Source organism: Pan paniscus, chromosome 19 (assembly GCF_029289425.2).
Source record: "Pan paniscus chromosome 19, NHGRI_mPanPan1-v2.0_pri, whole genome shotgun sequence".
In the NCBI taxonomy this organism is placed as follows: Eukaryota; Metazoa; Chordata; class Mammalia; order Primates; family Hominidae; genus Pan; species Pan paniscus.
In genome coordinates, this window is record NC_073268.2 from 21,591,315 (window position 1) to 21,604,288 (window position 12,974).

General features: G+C 56.3%; 1 long non-coding RNA gene and 2 other non-coding genes across 4 annotated transcripts in view; 1 reads left to right on the forward strand and 2 right to left on the reverse strand.

Moving 5' to 3' along the window:
- The window catches only part of LOC117976474 (uncharacterized), a 190,879-nt gene that overhangs the window by 78,318 nt on the left and 99,587 nt on the right, over nucleotides 1-12,974 (forward strand). For both annotated transcript variants that reach the window (XR_010110633.1, XR_010110634.1), the window contains one exon: nucleotides 1-12,974. This exon is cut by the window's left edge and continues 24,621 nt beyond it; it is cut by the window's right edge and continues 99,587 nt beyond it. This is a non-coding gene — a long non-coding RNA (uncharacterized LOC117976474).
- On the reverse strand, nucleotides 1,112-1,302 carry LOC129394537 (U2 spliceosomal RNA). Its single transcript, XR_008621823.1, has one exon. It is a non-coding gene; the product is annotated as a U2 spliceosomal RNA (small nuclear RNA).
- On the reverse strand, nucleotides 7,139-7,330 carry LOC129394538 (U2 spliceosomal RNA). Its single transcript, XR_008621824.2, has one exon. It is a non-coding gene; the product is annotated as a U2 spliceosomal RNA (small nuclear RNA).

Sequence of the window (12,974 nt, forward strand, 5' to 3'; positions counted from 1 at the left end):
GGCAACTGCCGGTGGCTGATCCCGTAAAGGATACGCATACCTAGAGCGGAGCCTAAAGATGCATCAAGCATGACGGGTGGAGCCACGATGCTTGGACTCGAGCTCTGCTCCTGTGCGTTCCGTGATAAATGGCTTATACTACCTGCACCTCAGTTTTTCCCGGGCAAAAAAGGAAGCTTGCTGCCGGTGCGTTGGCACCTGCCTTAAAGTGCCAGCTACTCAGCGGGCTGAAGAGGAAGAAGTTCCTACTAGGAAGACACGTGGACACGTATGTTTACTGCAGCACTATTTACAATAGCAAAGACTTGGAACCAACTCGAATGCCCATGAATGATGGGCTGGATAAAGAAAGTGTGGCACGTATACACCATGGAATTACTACGCAGCCATAAAAAAGGATGAGTTCATGTCCTCTGCGGGAACGTGGATGAAGCTGGAAGGCCTCATTCTCAGCAAACTGACACAGGAAGCGAAAACCAAACACCGCATGTTCTCGCTCCTAAGTGGGAGTTGAACAGTGAGAACACATGGGACACAGGGAGGGGAACATCACACGCCGGGCCCTGACGGGGCGTGGGGGGCAAGGGGAGAGAGAGCATTAGGACAAATAGCCAACGCGTGCGGGGCTTCAAACCTAGACGACTGGTGGATAGGTGCAGCAAAGCACCGTGGCACACGTGTATCTATGTTCCAAACCTGCACGTCCTGCACATGTACCCCAGAACTTGGGAGGGGGTGGGGGAAACCAAAAGAGAGAACGGAGGAGAGGCGGGGGGGGGGGGTGAAGAGAGAGAGAGAGAGGAGAAAGAAGTTCAATTCCGGGTGGATCCCATTCCTTTAAAAGGTCGCCACCCACTCGACTGCCAAGCTGAGATCCTAAGGACCTCCCCAAAGGAGGAGGTCGTGGCCTTCCCAAAGCGCAGTAGTCACGGTGGAAACGGAAGCGTGCCGCATAAGCCTACCGCCCGCAGATCAGGAACCTCCCTCGCGGTACTTCAGGGAAGCAGTTAAGTCAAGCCGGCGCGTCACAGGCACTCGGCGTGCAAGCCGCCCCGCAGATGCTACTGTCTCTTACCTCGCTCTGCTTTTAGGAAACACGTTGTATCCCCGGAGGGGGTGCACCGTTCCTGGAGGTACTGCAATACCAGGTCGATGCGTGGAGTGGACGGAGCAAGCTCCTATTCCATCTCCCTGCTCCAAAAATCCATTTAATATATTGTCCTCGGATAGAGGACGTATCAGATATTAAACTGATAAGAACAGATACTACACTTGATCTTAGCCAAAAGGCCGAGAAGCGATGCTGCCGCCTTCGCGCCCGCCGTCACCGTCCCACTCTCATCCACATTCAAGTCGCGGTGAGAGCCCCAGCCTCGCTCCTTGCCCCATTCCCTCTGTCTCGTCCACAGCGCTATTGACGCCCTTACACTCTCGGGCTGATTTCTTATTCTCCGCCTTTGAAAAGGGAAATCTTACACCCGTGCTTCTTCCGGCGTTCCCGGGCTTTCATTTCGAATTTGCATGCCCCGCCCTTTCACGGAGGGCGTGGCCTCCGCCGTTGACTCCGCCCCCGGGGCCGCCTCTGCCTGGGGGAGCCGGGGCTCCGCTGGGGGCGACTTCCTTGTTCGTATCGAGCCAGCGAAAAGACAGAACCGGAAGAGACTGGGGGCGAAGGCGACAGGGGTCTGTGGAAGAGACCTGTCGGCGGAGAGCGGTCCACGTTTTCCTGGAGAAAGACGAGGCCCCAGGGCAGGAGCGCGGGCTGCGCTGGGCCTTTACTTCGCCGCCCGCGGGCGGGGAGACCGGCCCCGTACCCGAGGGGACGAGGGGCCCATGCCCAGTCAGGGAAGCCGAAGGCCTGGAGGGGCTTCCGGGAGCAGGGGCTGGAGTTCCTCTGCCAGGCAGGAGGCTGGCACCAGACACCCAGCAGAGGGAGGCGGCGAGGGCCCAGCAAGGATTCTCCCCAGCCCCTGTGCCTGCGTCTCCTGCGGCTTCTGTGCGCGGACCGTGTCCTGTGCTGTGTAGGGAAAGCTGCCTCCCTGCTCGGGACGTGGATTCCCTTCCCCTCCTCCTCGCCTGGCTACTTCTGACGCAGGTCGTCAGGACTCCGCTTGGGTGTCACCCGTCCAGGAAGCCTCCGTTAGTCAAGGGCCCTCGGCACCCGCCCCGTATGTGACTAGCAGCCCTCCTGTGTATTTCATCGCGCCCCCGTTGTTTATATCAGCTATTCCACTCACCACCCTTCTGGGCAACCCTTTATCTCCCGCTCTGAAATCCCATCGCTGAGGGCTGGGACCCCTCCTCAGTGCTTATCCCTGTTTCCCCGCGCGAGTCTGGCGCCTGGCGTGTGGAAGGCGCTCAGCAAACGTTTGTGGAGCGAAGAAACGACGCAAAGGTGATGAGCACGGCAGACCGTGATGAGCACGACGCAGTTAGGAGGCTATTGGCCCGGCGCGGGGGAAAAGGGGGAAGGTCGGGCTCGGGGTGGCAGGACCCCAGAGGGCAGGGGTGACTGCCGGGGTGCTCTTGGGGCAAGGTGGGCGTCAAGGCCCCCAGCAAGGTTGGGATAAAGTTTCTCTCCGAGGCACAGACTGCCGCCTGCGGGCTCAGCATTTACCTCTCCCTTCCTCCTTCCTAACGCAACTTCAGCGGAGGGCTGAGGGCTCTACTGCGCATTACCTGGAAAACTTAATTTCACTCCACGGCCCTAAGAGGTGGGCCTTATTATTAGCCACGGCCAGGGTTAGGGTGAGGCCTCTCCTCCAGGGCAGAATTTCAGAGGGTGCCCACCCCCCCGCCCTAAATCATTCAGCAATCAACATAAACTATAGTTCAACGCAATATATCTTATCTTGTGGGCCGCAAGCCACCCAGGTGCCCAGGCAAGAGCCTGAAGGCACAAGCTGTTCCAGTATAGTAAAGAAAATTATTAGAATAAGAAAAGTTTTACTAGAGATAGGAAACGGATAGGATTATATCTGACTATTATTAATCATTAGTTTGTAGCATTACTCTTTGTTCTATTACCATAATGATCTCTGTTCCATTATGATTACCTTGGGGGAAACCAGGCCACACAGAGTTAGGAGCTGAAGGGCCACAGTGAGAGGTGACCAGGAGACAAGAGTGTGAGCCCTCATTCACGCCCAGAGAAGGGCCGCTGGAGGGCTCCTTGGCCTAGCGGTAATGCCAGTGCCTGGGAAGGCCCTGGTTACTTAGCAGGCCTTGGTCTAGCGGCGGCCCCAGTGCCTGGGAAGGCACCCGTTACTTAGCAGGCCGGGAAAGGGAATCTCCCTCTCTCCAGGGGAGACAGAGAACGCTCCGCTCCACCACCTCTTGTGGGAGGTCTGACATTAGCCAGGCCGGCCCGCAGTCATCCGGAGGCTCCAACGTCTCCCTGTGATGCTGTGCTTCAGTGGGCACGCTCCTTCTTCACTTTCATGTTCCGCCTGTACACCTGGCTCCTCCTTTTAAGTTCTTAGAAGACAGCAGTAGCAGAATTAGTAGGAGTACCACAGTCTTCGATCTTTCTGATAAGTGCATAGAAGAAACGCTGACGTTTGCTGTCCTCCCTCTCCACCTCGGCTACCACAAAGGGAAAGGCCCCCTGTCCAGTGGACACGTGACTCGCGTGACCTATCGATCACTGGAGATGACTGGCACTCCTTACCCTGCCCCCTTGCCTTGACTACAATAAATAGCAGCGCCTCCAGGCATTCGGGGCCACTACCTGTCTGTCTCCGCGCTTTGGTGGCAGTGGTCCCCCGGGCCCAGCTGTCTTTCTTCCTATCTCTTTGTCTTCTGTCTTTATCTCTTCGATCTCTCGTCTCCGCGCACACACACGAAGAGAAAACCCACAGACCCGGTAGGGGTGGACCCTACATTATCTCGGCTACAACATAATCAAGATATTCATGTGGACTACTGAGTCTTTCGGTGCCCCCTTGCTGTTTTAGTTTTGTCCTGCGGCCGAGTGTTTCCCTCGCTTCACGCCAACCCAATCTCCGCCGCCCTGTCTTGTCATCCCCATTCTACAGCCCAGCACGGTGCAGTATGGCAGCCGCTGGCCACAGGTATCTAGGGAGCCCTGGAAATGTGGTCAGTTCTAACGGAGCTGTGCTGTAAGTGTGAAATACACATGGGATTTTGACGGCAGTGGGAGCAAAATTCTCCCAATTTTTTTTTTTTTTTCAGACGGAGGTTCCGCTCTTGTTACCCAGCCTGGAGTCCAATGGCGCGATCTAGGCTCTCTGCAACCTCCGCCTCCCGGGTTCAAGCGATTCCCCTGCCTCAGCCTCCCGAGCAGCTGGGACTACAGGCATGTGCCACCACGCCCGGCTAAGTTTGTATTTTTAGTACACATGGGGTTTCTCCATGTTGGTCAGGCTGGTCTCCAACTCCCGACCTCCGGTGATCCGCCCAGCTGCCGCCTCCCAAAGTGTTGCTTGCGATTACAGGCTTGAGCCACCGCTCACCCTGGCTTTTTTTTTTTTTTTTTTTTTTTTTTTTTTGACAGACAAACTCTTGCTCTGTCGCCCAGGCTGGAGTGCAGTGGCGCGATCTCGGCTCACTGCAGCCTCTACCTCCCGGGTTCCAGCGATTCTCCTGCCTCAGCCTCCTGGGTAGCTGGGATTACAGGCGTAGGCCACCACGCCCGGCTCATTTTTGTATTTTTAGGGGGTTTCGCCATGTCGGCCAGGCTGGTCTCCAGCTCCTGACCTCAGGCGATCCGCCCGCCTCGGCCTCCCAAAGCGCTGGGATTACAGGCGTAAGCCACCGCGCCGGGCTCTTTCATTCTGTCTTTATTTTCTGAGATAGAGTCTCGCTCGGACGCTCAGGTTGGACTGCAATGGCGTGATCTCGGCTCGCTGAAACTTCCGCCTCCCGGGTTCAAGCGATTCTCCTGTCTCAGCCTCCCGAGTAGCTGGGATTATTGACGGGCAGCACCACGCCCGGCTACCTTTTGTGGTTTTTGTATCTTCTGTCTTCTGCTCTTTAGTACCGCATAGAGCCACAGAAGACTAGCGAGTCGAACAAACGGCCCCTGTTGCAGCAGTTGTTGATCACGGGGCTGCCCCCGGTACTCATCCTGTGTCTCTCGTCCAAATCCCCGCTCCTCCCCAGCTATCACCTCTGCCGATGCTGGTGGTTTCCCTGGGTACCGGGAACCAAACTCTCATTCCCCAGGGGCCTAAGCCCCCCGTGGCCAGGCCCTTCTCAAGTCAGGGTTCCTGCACATTCACAGTTACGGGTGGCCCTGGGAGTAACACCTGGCACCCAAACAGATCACCAGAGTCCACGCATAGTCCACCTGCCCTCCCTGCGTAAGATCAGCTCTTCCTCCTCCCGGCGATAGATCAGGGTCAATGATCCCTGCCAAGATGGCGACTGCTCCAGCCTGCTGGTCCAACCTGTCCAGCCACAGCTGTTGCTCGAAGGCTTGAAGTTCAATGGGACCCTCTCCCGCTTTCTACAAACTGGTTCCTCTATTTTCATGTTTATTTATTTGGGACGGGGTCTGGCTCTGTCACCCAGGCTGGAGTGCAGTGGTGCGATCACTGCTCACTGCAGCATCCACCTCCCAGCGTCCACCCATCCTCCTGGCCTCAGCCTCTGGAACAGCTGGGGTACAGATACGCCCCAGCCCGAACAGGTTTTCACTAGGTTGCCTGGGCTCTTTCTTTCTTTGTCTGTGTTTGTTTGTTGGTTGGTCGGTTGGTTTTTGTTTGTTTCTTTCGAGACGGGGCTCCGGCTCTGCCGCCGGGGCTGCAGTGCAATGGCGCGATCTCACCTCACTGCGGCCTTCTGGGCTCAAGCGATCCCCCCACTGTGCCCGGCCTGAAGACAGCCTTTAGAGAAAGAAGCAGGGGGAGTTCTTCCGAGGACAGACAAGATTTCTGGAGTTTGGAAAGGGTGAGAGACTGGGTCAGCGAAAGGAACATTCCGATCTTTATGTTGGGATGCAACGTTTAATAGATACAGGGATGAGACCCAAAAGAGCCGGCAGAGGTTTGTCATCGTGGTCGCAAGGCAACTGCCGGTGGCTGATCCCGTAAAGGATACGCATACCTAGAGCGGAGCCTAAAGATGCATCAAGCATGACGGGTGGAGCCACGATGCTTGGACTCGAGCTCTGCTCCTGTGCGTTCCGTGATAAATGGCTTATACTACCTGCACCTCAGTTTTTCCCGGGCAAAAAAGGAAGCTTGCTGCCGGTGCGTTGGCACCTGCCTTAAAGTGCCAGCTACTCAGCGGGCTGAAGAGGAAGAAGTTCCTACTAGGAAGACACGTGGACACGTATGTTTACTGCAGCACTATTTACAATAGCAAAGACTTGGAACCAACTCGAATGCCCATGAATGATAGGCTGGATAAAGAAAGTGTGGCACGTATACACCATGGAATTACTACGCAGCCATAAAAAAGGATGAGTTCATGTCCTCTGCGGGAACGTGGATGAAGCTGGAAGGCCTCATTCTCAGCAAACTGACACAGGAAGCGAAAACCAAACACCGCATGTTCTCGCTCCTAAGTGGGAGTTGAACAGTGAGAACACATGGGACACAGGGAGGGAACATCACACGCCGGGCCCTGACGGGGCGTGGGGGGCAAGGGGAGAGAGAGCATTAGGACAAATAGCCAACGCGTGCGGGGCTTCAAACCTAGACGACTGGTGGATAGGTGCAGCAAAGCACCGTGGCACACGTGTATCTATGTTCCAAACCTGCACGTCCTGCACATGTACCCCAGAACTTGGGAGGGGGTGGGGGAAACCAAAAGAGAGAACGGAGGAGAGGCGGGGGGGGGGGTGAAGAGAGAGAGAGAGAGGAGAAAGAAGTTCAATTCCGGGTGGATCCCATTCCTTTAAAAGGTCGCCACCCACTCGACTGCCAAGCTGAGATCCTAAGGACCTCCCCAAAGGAGGAGGTCGTGGCCTTCCCAAAGCGCAGTAGTCACGGTGGAAACGGAAGCGTGCCGCATAAGCCTACCGCCCGCAGATCAGGAACCTCCCTCGCGGTACTTCAGGGAAGCAGTTAAGTCAAGCCGGCGCGTCACAGGCACTCGGCGTGCAAGCCGCCCCGCAGATGCTACTGTCTCTTACCTCGCTCTGCTTTTAGGAAACACGTTGTATCCCCGGAGGGGGTGCACCGTTCCTGGAGGTACTGCAATACCAGGTCGATGCGTGGAGTGGACGGAGCAAGCTCCTATTCCATCTCCCTGCTCCAAAAATCCATTATAATATATTGTCCTCGGATAGAGGACGTATCAGATATTAAACTGATAAGAACAGATACTACACTTGATCTTAGCCAAAAGGCCGAGAAGCGATGCTGCCGCCTTCGCGCCCGCCGTCACCGTCCCACTCTCATCCACATTCAAGTCGCGGTGAGAGCCCCAGCCTCGCTCCTTGCCCCATTCCCTCTGTCTCGTCCACAGCGCTATTGACGCCCTTACACTCTCGGGCTGATTTCTTATTCTCCGCCTTTGAAAAGGGAAATCTTACACCCGTGCTTCTTCCGGCGTTCCCGGGCTTTCATTTCGAATTTGCATGCCCCGCCCTTTCACGGAGGGCGTGGCCTCCGCCGTTGACTCCGCCCCCGGGGCCGCCTCTGCCTGGGGGAGCCGGGGCTCCGCTGGGGGCGACTTCCTTGTTCGTATCGAGCCAGCGAAAAGACAGAACCGGAAGAGACTGGGGGCGAAGGCGACAGGGGTCTGTGGAAGAGACCTGTCGGCGGAGAGCGGTCCACGTTTTCCTGGAGAAAGACGAGGCCCCAGGGCAGGAGCGCGGGCTGCGCTGGGCCTTTACTTCGCCGCCCGCGGGCGGGGAGACCGGCCCCGTACCCGAGGGGACGAGGGGCCCATGCCCAGTCAGGGAAGCCGAAGGCCTGGAGGGGCTTCCGGGAGCAGGGGCTGGAGTTCCTCTGCCAGGCAGGAGGCTGGCACCAGACACCCAGCAGAGGGAGGCGGCGAGGGCCCAGCAAGGATTCTCCCCAGCCCCTGTGCCTGCGTCTCCTGCGGCTTCTGTGCGCGGACCGTGTCCTGTGCTGTGTAGGGAAAGCTGCCTCCCTGCTCGGGACGTGGATTCCCTTCCCCTCCTCCTCGCCTGGCTACTTCTGACGCAGGTCGTCAGGACTCCGCTTGGGTGTCACCCGTCCAGGAAGCCTCCCTTAGTCAAGGGCCCTCGGCACCCGCCCCGTATGTGACTAGCAGCCCTCCTGTGTATTTCATCGCGCCCCCGTTGTTTATATCAGCTATTCCACTCACCACCCTTCTGGGCAACCCTTTATCTCCCGCTCTGAAATCCCATCGCTGAGGGCTGGGACCCCTCCTCAGTGCTTATCCCTGTTTCCCCGCGCGAGTCTGGCGCCTGGCGTGTGGAAGGCGCTCAGCAAACGTTTGTGGAGCGAAGAAACGACGCAAAGGTGATGAGCACGGCAGACCGTGATGAGCACGACGCAGTTAGGAGGCTATTGGCCCGGCGCGGGGGAAAAGGGGGAAGGTCGGGCTCGGGGTGGCAGGACCCCAGAGGGCAGGGGTGACTGCCGGGGTGCTCTTGGGGCAAGGTGGGCGTCAAGGCCCCCAGCAAGGTTGGGATAAAGTTTCTCTCCGAGGCACAGACTGCCGCCTGCGGGCTCAGCATTTACCTCTCCCTTCCTCCTTCCTAACGCAACTTCAGCGGAGGGCTGAGGGCTCTACTGCGCATTACCTGGAAAACTTAATTTCACTCCACGGCCCTAAGAGGTGGGCCTTATTATTAGCCACGGCCAGGGTTAGGGTGAGGCCTCTCCTCCAGGGCAGAATTTCAGAGGGTGCCCACCCCCCCGCCCTAAATCATTCAGCAATCAACATAAACTATAGTTCAACGCAATATATCTTATCTTGTGGGCCGCAAGCCACCCAGGTGCCCAGGCAAGAGCCTGAAGGCACAAGCTGTTCCAGTATAGTAAAGAAAATTATTAGAATAAGAAAAGTTTTACTAGAGATAGGAAACGGATAGGATTATATCTGACTATTATTAATCATTAGTTTGTAGCATTACTCTTTGTTCTATTACCATAATGATCTCTGTTCCATTATGATTACCTTGGGGGAAACCAGGCCACACAGAGTTAGGAGCTGAAGGGCCACAGTGAGAGGTGACCAGGAGACAAGAGTGTGAGCCCTCATTCACGCCCAGAGAAGGGCCGCTGGAGGGCTCCTTGGCCTAGCGGTAATGCCAGTGCCTGGGAAGGCCCTGGTTACTTAGCAGGCCTTGGTCTAGCGGCGGCCCCAGTGCCTGGGAAGGCACCCGTTACTTAGCAGGCCGGGAAAGGGAATCTCCCTCTCTCCAGGGGAGACAGAGAACGCTCCGCTCCACCACCTCTTGTGGGAGGTCTGACATTAGCCAGGCCGGCCCGCAGTCATCCGGAGGCTCCAACGTCTCCCTGTGATGCTGTGCTTCAGTGGGCACGCTCCTTCTTCACTTTCATGTTCCGCCTGTACACCTGGCTCCTCCTTTTAAGTTCTTAGAAGACAGCAGTAGCAGAATTAGTAGGAGTACCACAGTCTTCGATCTTTCTGATAAGTGCATAGAAGAAACGCTGACGTTTGCTGTCCTCCCTCTCCACCTCGGCTACCACAAAGGGAAAGGCCCCCTGTCCAGTGGACACGTGACTCGCGTGACCTATCGATCACTGGAGATGACTGGCACTCCTTACCCTGCCCCCTTGCCTTGACTACAATAAATAGCAGCGCCTCCAGGCATTCGGGGCCACTACCTGTCTGTCTCCGCGCTTTGGTGGCAGTGGTCCCCCGGGCCCAGCTGTCTTTCTTCCTATCTCTTTGTCTTCTGTCTTTATCTCTTCGATCTCTCGTCTCCGCGCACACACACGAAGAGAAAACCCACAGACCCGGTAGGGGTGGACCCTACATTATCTCGGCTACAACATAATCAAGATATTCATGTGGACTACTGAGTCTTTCGGTGCCCCCTTGCTGTTTTAGTTTTGTCCTGCGGCCGAGTGTTTCCCTCGCTTCACGCCAACCCAATCTCCGCCGCCCTGTCTTGTCATCCCCATTCTACAGCCCAGCACGGTGCAGTATGGCAGCCGCTGGCCACAGGTATCTAGGGAGCCCTGGAAATGTGGTCAGTTCTAACGGAGCTGTGCTGTAAGTGTGAAATACACATGGGATTTTGACGGCAGTGGGAGCAAAATTCTCCCAATTTTTTTTTTTTTTTCAGACGGAGGTTCCGCTCTTGTTACCCAGCCTGGAGTCCAATGGCGCGATCTAGGCTCTCTGCAACCTCCGCCTCCCGGGTTCAAGCGATTCCCCTGCCTCAGCCTCCCGAGCAGCTGGGACTACAGGCATGTGCCACCACGCCCGGCTAAGTTTGTATTTTTAGTACACATGGGGTTTCTCCATGTTGGTCAGGCTGGTCTCCAACTCCCGACCTCCGGTGATCCGCCCAGCTGCCGCCTCCCAAAGTGTTGCTTGCGATTACAGGCTTGAGCCACCGCTCACCCTGGCTTTTTTTTTTTTTTTTTTTTTTTTTTTTTTTGACAGACAAACTCTTGCTCTGTCGCCCAGGCTGGAGTGCAGTGGCGCGATCTCGGCTCACTGCAGCCTCTACCTCCCGGGTTCCAGCGATTCTCCTGCCTCAGCCTCCTGGGTAGCTGGGATTACAGGCATAGGCCACCACGCCCGGCTCATTTTTGTATTTTTAGGGGGTTTCGCCATGTCGGCCAGGCTGGTCTCCAGCTCCTGACCTCAGGCGATCCGCCCGCCTCGGCCTCCCAAAGCGCTGGGATTACAGGCGTAAGCCACCGCGCCGGGCTCTTTCATTCTGTCTTTATTTTCTGAGATAGAGTCTCGCTCGGACGCTCAGGTTGGACTGCAATGGCGTGATCTCGGCTCGCTGAAACTTCCGCCTCCCGGGTTCAAGCGATTCTCCTGTCTCAGCCTCCCGAGTAGCTGGGATTATTGACGGGCAGCACCACGCCCGGCTACCTTTTGTGGTTTTTGTATCTTCTGTCTTCTGCTCTTTAGTACCGCATAGAGCCACAGAAGACTAGCGAGTCGAACAAACGGCCCCTGTTGCAGCAGTTGTTGATCACGGGGCTGCCCCCGGTACTCATCCTGTGTCTCTCGTCCAAATCCCCGCTCCTCCCCAGCTATCACCTCTGCCGATGCTGGTGGTTTCCCTGGGTACCGGGAACCAAACTCTCATTCCCCAGGGGCCTAAGCCCCCCGTGGCCAGGCCCTTCTCAAGTCAGGGTTCCTGCACATTCACAGTTACGGGTGGCCCTGGGAGTAACACCTGGCACCCAAACAGATCACCAGAGTCCACGCATAGTCCACCTGCCCTCCCTGCGTAAGATCAGCTCTTCCTCCTCCCGGCGATAGATCAGGGTCAATGATCCCTGCCAAGATGGCGACTGCTCCAGCCTGCTGGTCCAACCTGTCCAGCCACAGCTGTTGCTCGAAGGCTTGAAGTTCAATGGGACCCTCTCCCGCTTTCTACAAACTGGTTCCTCTATTTTCATGTTTATTTATTTGGGACGGGGTCTGGCTCTGTCACCCAGGCTGGAGTGCAGTGGTGCGATCACTGCTCACTGCAGCATCCACCTCCCAGCGTCCACCCATCCTCCTGGCCTCAGCCTCTGGAACAGCTGGGGTACAGATACGCCCCAGCCCGAACAGGTTTTCACTAGGTTGCCTGGGCTCTTTCTTTCTTTGTCTGTGTTTGTTTGTTGGTTGGTCGGTTGGTTTTTGTTTGTTTCTTTCGAGACGGGGCTCCGGCTCTGCCGCCGGGGCTGCAGTGCAATGGCGCGATCTCACCTCACTGCGGCCTTCTGGGCTCAAGCGATCCCCCCACTGTGCCCGGCCTGAAGACAGCCTTTAGAGAAAGAAGCAGGGGGAGTTCTTCCGAGGACAGACAAGATTTCTGGAGTTTGGAAAGGGTGAGAGACTGGGTCAGCGAAAGGAACATTCCGATCTTTATGTTGGGATGCAACGTTTAATAGATACAGGGATGAGACCCAAAAGAGCCGGCAGAGGTTTGTCATCGTGGTCGCAAGGCAACTGCCGGTGGCTGATCCCGTAAAGGATACGCATACCTAGAGCGGAGCCTAAAGATGCATCAAGCATGACGGGTGGAGCCACGATGCTTGGACTCGAGCTCTGCTCCTGTGCGTTCCGTGATAAATGGCTTATACTACCTGCACCTCAGTTTTTCCCGGGCAAAAAAGGAAGCTTGCTGCCGGTGCGTTGGCACCTGCCTTAAAGTGCCAGCTACTCAGCGGGCTGAAGAGGAAGAAGTTCCTACTAGGAAGACACGTGGACACGTATGTTTACTGCAGCACTATTTACAATAGCAAAGACTTGGAACCAACTCGAATGCCCATGAATGATAGGCTGGATAAAGAAAGTGTGGCACGTATACACCATGGAATTACTACGCAGCCATAAAAAAGGATGAGTTCATGTCCTCTGCGGGAACGTGGATGAAGCTGGAAGGCCTCATTCTCAGCAAACTGACACAGGAAGCGAAAACCAAACACCGCATGTTCTCGCTCCTAAGTGGGAGTTGAACAGTGAGAACACATGGGACACAGGGAGGGGAACATCACACGCCGGGCCCTGACGGGGCGTGGGGGGCAAGGGGAGAGAGAGCATTAGGACAAATAGCCAACGCGTGCGGGGCTTCAAACCTAGACGACTGGTGGATAGGTGCAGCAAAGCACCGTGGCACACGTGTATCTATGTTCCAAACCTGCACGTCCTGCACATGTACCCCAGAACTTGGGAGGGGGTGGGGGAAACCAAAAGAGAGAACGGAGGAGAGGCGGGGGGGGGTGAAGAGAGAGAGAGAGAGAGAGAGAGAGAGAGAGAGAGAGAGGAGAAAGAAGTTCAATTCCGGGTGGATCCCATTCCTTTAAAAGGTCGCCACCCACTCGACTGCCAAGCTGAGATCCTAAGGACCTCCCCAAAGG